General features: G+C 45.4%; 1 pseudogene; it reads left to right on the top strand.

The window, feature by feature from the left end:
* Window positions 1-6302: 6302 nt before the first annotated feature.
* On the top strand, window positions 6303-10297 carry LOC114503758 (annotated as a pseudogene).
* Window positions 10298-11479: the final 1182 nt, after the last annotated feature.

The following is an 11479-nucleotide window of genomic DNA, read 5'->3' as shown; positions in this document are numbered from 1 at the left end:
AAGTTAGGGTCCTCTGGAGGGCAGATAGGAAGAAGGAGCAGTAGGGACCTCAGTCCTGTCTCTGTGTCTGACACCCCAAGCTGGATCTCAGGGAGGAGCCTCCCCAGGCAGCCCTCAAAGAAACCAGCACTGGCCCTGGACAAGTGGTTCAGTTGGTTGGAGCAAAGTCCCACACACTGAAGGGTTGCAGGTTAGATGCCTGGTGGGGACTTGTAGGGGAGGCAACCCATCTATGTTTCTCTCTCACATCTGATGTCTCTCTGTCTCTCTGTCTCCCTCTCTCCCCCTCTTTCTTTCTAAAATAAACATATCCTTGGGTGAGGATTGAAAAAAAAAAAAAGGAAAGAAGCCAGCTCCAGGAGCAGCTGTCAACCTACCCTGTGCACGGCTCGAGGACCTCTAAGCATCTTGTGAGAAGTCCTGCTTCCTCGGCCTTTCAACCCTCCACAGCTCTTCGTGGCGGGGGGGCGGGGGGGGGGGCGGGGAGGTTAAATGCCTCTCCCTCAAGCAGGCCCTTTGCTGGGGGGAAACCCTGGAGAAAAGGGCGAGGGCCCGCCCCCTGCTGGCTGGCGGCCCTGGGCTCTGCGGCCCAAGTTCCCTCAGGCCATGGCACCCCGGCCTCAGGAGGGCAGCTCAGGAGCCTTCAGAAGGAGCTGGAGTGAGGGGGTGGAGGACGGAGTGGGAGGGTTGCAGAGCAGGGTGTGTCGCTCTCAGGGAGGAATCTCTGGGACACTGCCCCTTGCTTGTTTCAGTGACTTGATTTCCTGAGCTCCCTGCAAGGGCCTGAACTTTTTTCTCACCTGTAATAAATAGGTTGTTAAAATGACATGAAAATAGAGTAAAGAACTTGCTAATTACTCAATAAATAGTAGCTGTTATTGCCCTGGTCACACCAGCAGCGCTGCTGTGTCCGCACGTGGCTCAGTCAGCTCGGCCTGACCCTCACCGACCTCAGGGCCCTGCGCTTCGGAGGCTCTCTAGCGCCACCGCCTGGGAGGGGACAACCGTGAGTCTCGCTGCTGCACAAACCCGGGGGGTGCCTGGCGATCAGAACTGGAGGGAGCCTTCCTGTCTTCGTTCCTGCATCCTTCTTCCCCTGGCCCCCGTGCTCCGCGGTGACCCATCAAAGACCCGAGTTTCTGCTGCTTCCTTGATCGGCACTCTTGTCAGCAGGAGGGCTGTAGGCGCTCTCTGGGCCTGCCAAACCCAGGAACCTACCTGGCCCATACTTCCTGTGTCTCAGCGGGTCCCAGGAGGCACCTGCTACCCTCCTGGGGGCGACTGGACCTCGGTGGGGGCATTTCACCACAACAAAGGGGAGACTTCCTGGCAGCTGGTGGGGTTGCCAGCGATGCTAGACACCCTGCAAAGTGTGGGTGCTCAGCAAAGAATTGCCTCCCGAGACTTTCAAATGTCCCTTGGGGTATTTCTATAAGTTAAAGACGATTTGTTATTAATTATCTGAGCTAGGATCTGTCTCCATTTTATGTATAAACAAACTGACTTATAAACAAAAGTCTTCTTTTTGCAAGGCTTTTTTTGGAATTTTATTATGGCGGTAAAAACACAACATAAAATTCTCCACTGCAACCATTTCTAAGTGCGTAATTCAGTGGCTTATAAGCACAGTCACAATGCTGTGTGACCGTCACTGCCAACCACTCTGGGCATCTTCATTACCTCAAACAGGGGCGTTGTACCCATTAAGTGATAGCGCCCTGTTCCCCATCCCCTGGCCCTTTATAACTTCTAATCTACTTTGTCTCTGAGAATTTGTCTATTCCAGGCATCTTATTAAGTGGCATCATCTGATATATGTCCTTTGTTTTATTAAAAACTTTACCAAAAATTATTCATCATATTGGAAAATTACCATCACCAGTGACAAGACCATGTGTGATATTTGAATCATCAATAAAACGTACGTGCATCACTCTGTGTTTGCCACTTTTTTACATGTTCTAATTCAGTTATGTCCGAACATTCACACATTGAATGTGTGAATAGTATTTTATTAGATTGATAATCCTTTTTATTCCCAGGATAGGGCATTATCTTTTATTTATTTTTTATCCTCACGCTAGGAAATGTTTATTGATTTTTAGAGAGAGGAAGGGAGAGAGTGAGACAGAGAGAAAAACACTGATGTGAGAGTGAAACATCAATTGGTTGCCTCCTGTACATGCCCTGACTCGGGACTGAACCTGCAACTTTTTGGTTTGTGGGATGATGCTCCAACCAGCTGAACCACACCAGCCAGGGCTAGGCATTATCTTTTTAAAAAATTATGTATAGGTAGTACAAATAAGTTACTAATTTCATTTTAGGTTAGTAAATGGACATTATGAGATACTTATTACAGAAAGGGGAATGGGACCCAATGGGGCTGAAAATCAGCGATTTGTCTCCCACAGTCACTGACTAGTGGCTGGTGTGAGGAAGCATGTCCCTGGAATGAGGAGCTGTTGGCCAACCTTGACCGCTGTCTGTGCTTACAACCTTACAAGCCAGTGTCACCCGCAAACAGAAGTCCTCATCCCACCGAACGATGGTCTCCAGGTCACCACTATCTGACTGTCGTGGCCTGACTACCAGTGCAGTCAGGTAGGGCCTGGCGCTCCCGCCCTCCATGTGGGCCATGGCGGTCACTGTTACTCCTAGCTTTAATAATGGACACAGGCGTCCTAACCAAATTCACTTCAGGGCAGTGCCCTGCGTGTGCCGCCCAACCCCGCCCCGCAACAGTGCATTACAGATGAAACTCTGTTCTTACCACTTTAGTCTGTCTTTATTTATCTTGCACCATAGAAAGATTATTGGCTGGCCAACCTCTTTTCAAGCACCACCTTGTTAAAGAAAATCAGTAAAGGCGGCACAGAGTATCAGGCAGACCCCAGTTATCTATGATCATAGGAAACATTGCAAAAAATGATGAGTAGTGAAGGGATGCATCTCAAACCTACTTGACTCCTCTGGCGAGACCATTCAATCAGAAAAAAAGAGCTAGTATGGATTTCAAAAGACATGACACCCGCTTCCCTAAAGTAATTCAGCCATAGCCATGGCTGGTGTGGCTTAGCTGGTTGGGTATCATCCCACAAGCTGGAAGGTCATGGGTTCAATTCCCAGTCAGGACACATGCCTAGGTTACAGGTTGCATCCCTGGTCTGGGCGCATATGGAAGGCAGCCGATGAATGTTTCTCTCTCATATTGATGTTTCTCTCCCACTCTTCCTCCCTTCCCCTTTCTCTCTAAAAAAAATAAATATTTGAAAAAAAATTCAGCCATGATTTTGGAGAGACAGAAGGCTGCCCTTTTGAAAGTGGGGTAAATTCTGCTATTAGTCACTCTCATGGGAGGTAACAAGGGCAAAGAATTTAACTAAGATTAGAGCTAAGCAACTCTGGAGGGAACACATGTGACCCTGCCTTTCTCTGCTCTGGGTGACAGCTATGGTTCTAAAACATGCACCAGGAGCTTAGGCACGCTTGGATTCCTCAGGTTCTGATCCTGTAGGTCTGGCAGGGCCTGAATGGGGGTGCCTGTGTGTGGGTGTGATGGCTATCTCCCTTCTTTCTGAGGTTCTCTCTCCGGGAAAAAGTGCTGGGCCTCAGCACAGCTGCTGCCAGAGCAGCTCTCATTGCTCTGGTTCCATCCCGCTCCTCCTGGCTGGCAGCAGAGATGGGTGTGGGCAGGACACTGTGGGCGGCCAGACCTCTAAGTCCCCAGTGTTTTTACTCTGAGGGAATCTAGGTTTACTCCCAGAAATGAACAACTCAGCCTGGAATATTATACATCACTGTGTTCTCTTTGGTCCACTGTTATAGGTTGAATTATATCCCCTCCAAAAAAAGTGTTGAAATCTTAACTTCTTTAGAATGTGACCCAACAGGATCTTTATAGAGGTAATGAATTAAAGTCAGTTCATTAGCATGAGCCCTAATCTAATCTGACTAGTGTCCTGGTAAGAAGAGGACATTTGGGCACAGGCACACATGCAGGGTGGATGCAATGTAGGCACGATGGCTGTGCACAAGCCAGGGACAAGGACCTGGACTGGATTCTCCCTCACAGCCCTCAGAAGGACTGACCCTGCCAACACCTGACATTGTACTTCCAGCATCCACAATGGGGAGACAACATGTTTCCTTCATTGAAGTCTCCTAGTCAGCGGCACTTTGCTAGTCAGGCCCAGCAAGGGAATGTAGTTGGCCCTTGGGCACATGGGGCTTAGGAACTCCAACCCCTACACAGTCAAAAATGCATGCAGAACTTACGACTCTCCCAACGCTTCACACTGATACTCTCCTGTTGAACCCAGGAACCTTACTGATTACATAAACAGTCCATGAACTCTTATTTTGTTTGTTATATGTGTCATTGTATTCTTACAATGAAGTAAGCTAGAGAAAACAAAAAATTATTAAGAAAATCACAAGGAAGAGAAAATACATTCAAAGTATGTATTGAAAAAAAACCCCACATGTAAGTGGACCCATGCGGCTGAAATCATGCTGTTCAGGGGTCAGCAGTGCATTCACTTACCCTGGGGGTTTTCCTTAGGTCTCACCCTCCCCTCCTCTCATCTGGCCCTTCTCTTCCCCTCCATCCCCTTCCTTCTATTTCATTCTCTCCCCTGCACCCCCTGCCATTCTACCTTATTTCTTATGCACAACAATTAGCTATTTCTTTGCTCAGGGTCTTTTAACCTCGACCATCAGGGGCTGTTCCCCTCTCCCCACTTTGTATCTCAAGAAGTTTTCCTAAACAGCAAGGTCCCTTCCATAAGAGGAACTCTGGTGGCAGTTGTCAAGATGATGGCTTTTTCACCTGCTACACATCATCCAGGCTTGAGGACCACTGCTCTTGAATGATCTGTGTCCCTGGTGCTCACCTGGGAGACCCTGAGGTCTGCATAATAGCAAGAACCTGCCACTCAAGCAAAAATTCATGTGAGCAACCCACCTTTGGCAGCTGATGTTTGTATTCCTGCAATCCTTTTGTAGAAAATATACCAGCAGTCACAATATAAAATCTTCATTTGATAATGGCTTTGACAATGGTTGTGGGCAGAACTGTGTTCCCCCAACATTAGTGTGTTGAAGCCCCAACCCCCAGTGTGACTGTGTTCAGAGATGGGGCCTTAAAGAGGTGGTTCAGTAGAATGAGGTTATATGGGTGGGCCCATAAGGATAGGAGATAAAGACAGACACACACAGAGGGAAGAGTGTACAAGGACACAGAAGAAGGTAGCCATCTGCAAGACAAGGAGAGAGGCCTCAGGAGCAACCAACCCTGCTGATGTTGTAGACTTCTAGTTTCCGAAATAAATGTCTGTCATTTAAGCTGCTTGGTGTGTGGTATTTTGTCACATCAGGCTGAGCAAACTAACACAACAGTCAAGTCCAAAGCACTCTGCCGAGGTATAATATATATTTTTTAAAGAGAATGAAAATGTTTACAAAAGTGTTTTACCTAGTAAGGGTAACAGGAATAATATTTTGAAGTATTAGATTTACATGTTTTTCATACCCCAGTAAGTCATGCACCCCACAGCCTTCTGCCATGAATACTAATCCATAAACTGCAGGGAATGGGGAGGTGGTCAGTGCCTGGAATAAAAAGGCCATTGACGGGCTTTGATTTTCAAAAGCTGACTTTGTTGATTCCATATTGAAATAATAGTTTTGAAAGCCAGGCTTTATGGGGAGAGAAAATGTTTATTTTCTGAATTTTACAAGCTTCCTTTATATATGGGCAGTTAGGTGGTCTGGCATGTAGACATATAAGCCGTAGGTTGAGAGAACTTTGGTTATTGCATAAGGGAAGTGCTGACTGGACAGGAAGAAGAGAGGAGGTAGAGGCAAAATAATGAGATATCTGTGTCCAGGCTTCTGCCCTGAAGGAGGGTCATGTTAGGAAGTCTGGGTGGTTTGAGGGACTCCCAGAGCTGTGGCTTTGTTCCAGGTATGGGCAGGAGAACAGTCAAGCTCAGAGAATTGCTGTGTCTGACCTGGGGCACCCAGGAGGTGAGTTAGAGAGAGCACAGTAAAGGGCCTGGATAGAGAGGGTGGGGACAGTCACATCCTGCGAGTGGGGCATAGACAAGACCCAGTCTGTGTGCTTCCAGTGGAGAATGGAGAAGGTAGCAGAGTCGAGAGTCAGGAGACCTACTATGGGCCACTCAGGGCACCTAGGACTTGTAGCACAGGCTGTGGGGGGACAGCCAGGCCAGGGACAAAGGAGGACATTGTCAAGATTTAGATAATTTGCAATACCACTGGGAACAGATAGAGCCAAGATGGCTGAGTTGGGAGGAGATGAGCGAGCCCTTTGCCCACGACTGGGTGGGAACAAAAATTTTGGCTCTTGTGTAAGGATCCCAACTTGGATCTGAGATTTCTCTCCGGTAGCTGAGCTGGTGTAAGCTTTTTCCTACAATAACTGAAGGACAGGTGGGGGTGGGAGGTGACAGATTAGTTGAAAGTTAATTTTGCCAGAAAGAGACCAAAGTAACCCAAATAAAACAGATTTAGCTGGGAAGTATGTGTGCCCTTCCTCCAAACTTCACCCTTTTCCACTTCAAGGCAAAGTGGAGTAACTTATAGAAAACAAAGAAGTAAGCTTTTCTGGAACTTCTGAATGCACTGGACTGGGTTTTCAACCCACTGTACCACGTGTGTGACTTCTTCTGACTTTCTAAGGATTCAACCCACCAGCTTTTGCCTCTCATCTTCCTTGTAGGTAAATAAAATTCAGAGAGAGGATGATATCTCCTTAGACCCTTGGTTTATGGTTGTATATGTTCTGTGGTAAGCAGTCACTTTGCTCTCTAATAACTATAATGTGTCCTCATAATATCATGCAAACATTTTGATTTTTTTGTTGGTTTATTTTAATGGCTAATATAGGGGGTGGTAAATCTTTCTGAGGATCAGAGACTGAGAGCTGTCCTTGCCACCGCCAACACCGAGACTTTGTACTGATTCCCATTCTCAGTGTCAGAATGCCCCAGCCCGAAACTGAGGAAGCTGCCTCAGGTGCATACACCCTTGGCCATGACGGTGTACACTCTGACACAGATATCTCACTTCCTTACCACTGGAGGAATGTGTCATTATGTTACTGTTGAGCTTCCAAGTGTTGGCTCTGTGACTGATGAACGTGGGCATCAGAGACCAGTAGCTCTCAGCTCACTGGGGAAATGGACAATATATTATGGAAGGACTCAATCCAGCTTTCTGTTTACAATGGGAGGTTTAGGGTTCATGATCCTAGGCAAATCCAAAGCTCCAAACATTCCTAACTCAATAGATTTCTTTTCTTCCTTGGAGTTGTCCATGTTCTACTGAGTTTTTTCATCACTAGAGTATTCATGAGAATGAAATTGCTGGCTACTAGAGTCCCTTTTGAGAAGAAATCTGTGGATACTGAATTTGTTCCTGTCACTGAAGTTTTAAAGGCTGAGCCAGTCCTCTAATATGATATAGGGAAAGGATGAAAAGAAGTAGAAAAGAAGCATCTAGTAGGAAACCTGGGAAGCACATAAAAACTTGGTCTGGAATATCTCCTTGGTATCAAAGAGACAAGTTTATCACACAATTTTTCCAGCTGACATAACCTGACATACCAGTGATGTTAAGTGACATTTTTTCTCAGTTCTTTTTTAAGGTAGCCTAGGAAGATTTATTAATGATTAAATAACAAAGAATTTTACATATAAACTCCTGAAATATAATCTCCTAATAAGTATGCTATATTTGTTTGATTATTATTTGAATTGTCACAGTGTATTTTTAAATTTTTCTGGCATTTATTTTTATTTTTTAGTTTATCAATTATGCTATTATAGTTGTCCCATTCCCCCCTTCATTCCCTTCCACCCTGCACACCCCCTCCCACCCACACTCCCCCCTCTTAGTTCATGTCCATGTGTCATAAGTTCTTTAGCTTCTACATTTCGCATACTATTCTTGCCCTCCCCCTGTCTATTTTCTACCTACCATCTATGCTACTTATTCTCTGTACCTTTTCCTCCTCTCTCCTCCTCCCACTCCCCTGCTGATAACCCTCCATGTGATCTCCATTTCTGTGGCTCCATTCCTCTTCTAGTTGTTTACCTAGTTTGTCCTTGTTTTTATTTTAGGTATGGTTGTTAATAATTGTGAGTTTGCTGTCATTTTACTATACATGTTTTTGATCTTCTTTTTCTTAGATAAGTCCCTTTAACATTTCATAAAATAAGGGCTTGGTAATGATGAACTCCTTTAACTTGACCTTATCTGAGAAGCACTTTATCTGCCCTTCCATTCTAAATGAAAGCTTTGCTAGATAGAGCAATCTTGGATGGAGGTCTTTGCCTTTGATGACTTGGAATACTTCTTTCCAGCCCCTTCTTGCCTTCAAGGTCTCTTTTGAGAAATCAGCTGACAGTCTTATGGAAACTCCTTTGTAAGTAACTATCTCCTTATCTCTTGCTGCTTTTGGGATTCTCTCTTCCATTTTAATCTTGGGTAATGTAATTATGATGTCCCTTGGTGTATTCCTCCTTGGGTACAACTTGTTTGGGACTCTCCGGTCTCCCTGGACTTCCTGGACATCCTGGACTTCCTGGACTTCCTGGCAGTCTATTTCCTTTGCCAGATTGGGGAAGTTCTCCTTTATTATTTGTTCAAATAACTTTTCCACTTGTTGCTCTTCCTCTTCTCCTTCTCGTACCCCTATAATTCGAATGTTAGAATGTTTAAAAATATCTTGGAGGTTCTTAAGTCTCTCCTCGTTTTTTGAATTCTTGTTTCTTCATTCTTTTCTGTTTGATTGTTTCTTTTTTCCTTCTGGTCCACTCCATTGATGTGAGTCCCAGTTTTCTTCCCATCACTATTGGTTCCCTATGCACTATTGGTTTCCTTCATTTCACTTAGCATAGCCTTAATTTTTTTCATCTAATTTGTGACCAAATTCAACCAATTTTGTGAGCATCCTGATCACCAGTGCTTTGAACTATGCATCTGATAGGTTGGATATCTCTTTGTCACTTAGTTGTATTTGCTCTGGAGCTTTAATCTGTTCTTCCATTTGGGCCATTGTTGGTTTTTTTTTTTTTTTTTTTGGTCTTATCCCACCTGATAGTGAGGGGCAGAGCCTAAAGTGTTCACCAGGGTGGGGCAACCCACATTGCTGGGTTGTGATGCTGATGTTGGGGGCAGGGTCCAAGAGGGAACAATAGTGCTTGCTCCACTCTCTCTTGGATTTCAGTCATTTCCCCAGCTTCTCCCAAGCAAATTGGGCCCTTCTGGTGCTGATTCCCATGTGGGTGGGTCTAGGACCCTGTGGGTCTCTCCAATGAACTCTCCCATGAGGCTGCGAGTCTCCCGGCACCTCAATCCCCACAGGTGTTTTCAATCGGTGTTTTGAGACTTTATTTCCTGGAGGTGGGACCCTGGGTTGCGAGGTCTGTCTTGCTCCCCAGATTTGCCTGGTTTATCTGTGCACGAATGTGGGACTGCCCCATCAGCTGCCTTGCACACTGTGCCCTGCTTCACAATCGCCACCTTGCTGGGTCTGCCCATTGCCACTCCTCACCCGGGGTCCACCGGCTAAGGACTTGTGTGCCTGGTGTCTGTCAGCTGCAGCCTTGTGCACCTGGTGCCACTGCTTCTTTTGCTGCGAGCCCTCTCTGCCCGGCCACCTGACTCTGCCCGGCCACCTGACTCTGCCCCTCCTACCACTGTAGATGAATGTGTCTATTTTAACTCCTTGGTTGTTGGACTTCCATACAGTTCAATTTTCTGTCAGTCCTGGTTGTTATTTTGTTTCTAAATTGTTGTTGTCCTTATTTTAGTTGTGTGAGGAGGCACAGTGTGTCTACCTATGCCTCCATTTTGGCTGGAAGTCTTTTTCTCAGTTTTTAATTTCTTAAAATATACCCCCTTTCCACAACTATAATATTGAATAGAGTGATTATTTTTACAACCCTCTTAACATTTTTTGGAGATGACATTTCTGACTTTCAGAAATTAATGTAAAATGAGGCAGCAAGATCCCATAAGCTGAGAACTCTGGACAGCTGACCAGCTTCACCTATGGTACTTTGCCCTTAAAGAGAGGGTATGGTGGGACATTATTTCAGATATGTATGTAAGATTGTTTCCTGAACAGTAAGGTGTGTATGCAAGGAGGAGAAATAAATAATTTTTCTAAGTAAAAAAATCATTTTCTTCTAAGTATCAGATGGTAAATGTTTCAGGTTTTGTGGGCTACTTGATGGGTTGCCACTCTTCAGTCTTGTCCTTGTAGTTCAAAGGCAGCTGCAGACGATCTGGAAGCGCATGGGCATGGCGGAGTTCCAACAAAACGTTCTCCATGAGCACCAAAATTTGAATTTTATATGATTTGCACATGTCACAAAATATTCTTTAAAAACAATTTCCCCCCAATCATTAAAAATGTAAAAACTAATTTTAGCTTGCAGGCTGTACAAAAATGATCAGTGGATAAGATTCAGTCCTCAGGCTATTGTTTGCCAATCTCTGGGTAACAAAGGTTTGTAAATATTTTATATATAAACTAATGCACTTTACTCCATCCTTAATTTTTCAAAATTAAGATGGCAGATAGGATTTTTTGACAGTGAGGTGGGGGAAAGGGATGCAAAAATCTGTTATTAGGTTGGGCCTGAGCCTAGTTATTTGATTAAAAGAATAAATCAGATATTGTTGGGTTAGTGCAATTTCCTTTTTGTTTTAAAGCCTGTTTCTGCCAATGGTGACATGAGGACATGCTATTTTGATGAGGAAATGATGAGATCACTGCAGTTCACACTGACACACAATGCCTGCAAGAGCAACCTTCACCGGCTGGCTGCCAGGTTTGGAGGATTGGAAAAGAGAGAAGATTAGCTTCTTTAATGCTATTTAACTCCTTAGGCTGCTGTTTGCAGCAAGAAAAGCATGTGCATACTTTGTGTGTGTGTGCGTGCAGTGTGAGTGCATATATGGGTGGAGTGGGCAGAGGGAAAGGAGGAGAAGCTGGTGTAGGGCATGGGAGGGATGGCTTTCCTTTGCTTCTAACCCAACCTTTGCTCAGGTTCAGCCACCACTGGTCACCAGTCAAGCTTAGCCTGGAGACTCTCCCTTCAGGAGGGAAACTGGCTGCTGTGGTCAGTCAGGAGCATCCAGGGCAGACAGTCACAGAGGCTGAGCTCTGGGCTGCTACAGAGATACAGACTAGGGAGCATCCTCTGCAATGGCTGGGCAGGCAGGGGGAAGAAGGCCAGTCAGAAAGGGACAGGACAGTGCATTGGCTGGGGTGTGACACAGTCCCCAGCTTCCCACTGAGACACTGTCATCCCTAGATATCCAGATCTCACTCCTTCCTGAAAATGTGCTAAATAAGAAGTTTTTTAGGACATGGGGGCCTTATTTATTTCTAAGGGGTAATAATAGTGTTTCTCTGGTCACCTAAAACCTCAACTATCTC

Source organism: Phyllostomus discolor, chromosome 8 (assembly GCF_004126475.2).
Source record: "Phyllostomus discolor isolate MPI-MPIP mPhyDis1 chromosome 8, mPhyDis1.pri.v3, whole genome shotgun sequence".
Classification (NCBI taxonomy): domain Eukaryota; kingdom Metazoa; phylum Chordata; class Mammalia; order Chiroptera; family Phyllostomidae; genus Phyllostomus; species Phyllostomus discolor.
This window is presented reverse-complemented; position numbering and strand designations above follow the sequence as displayed.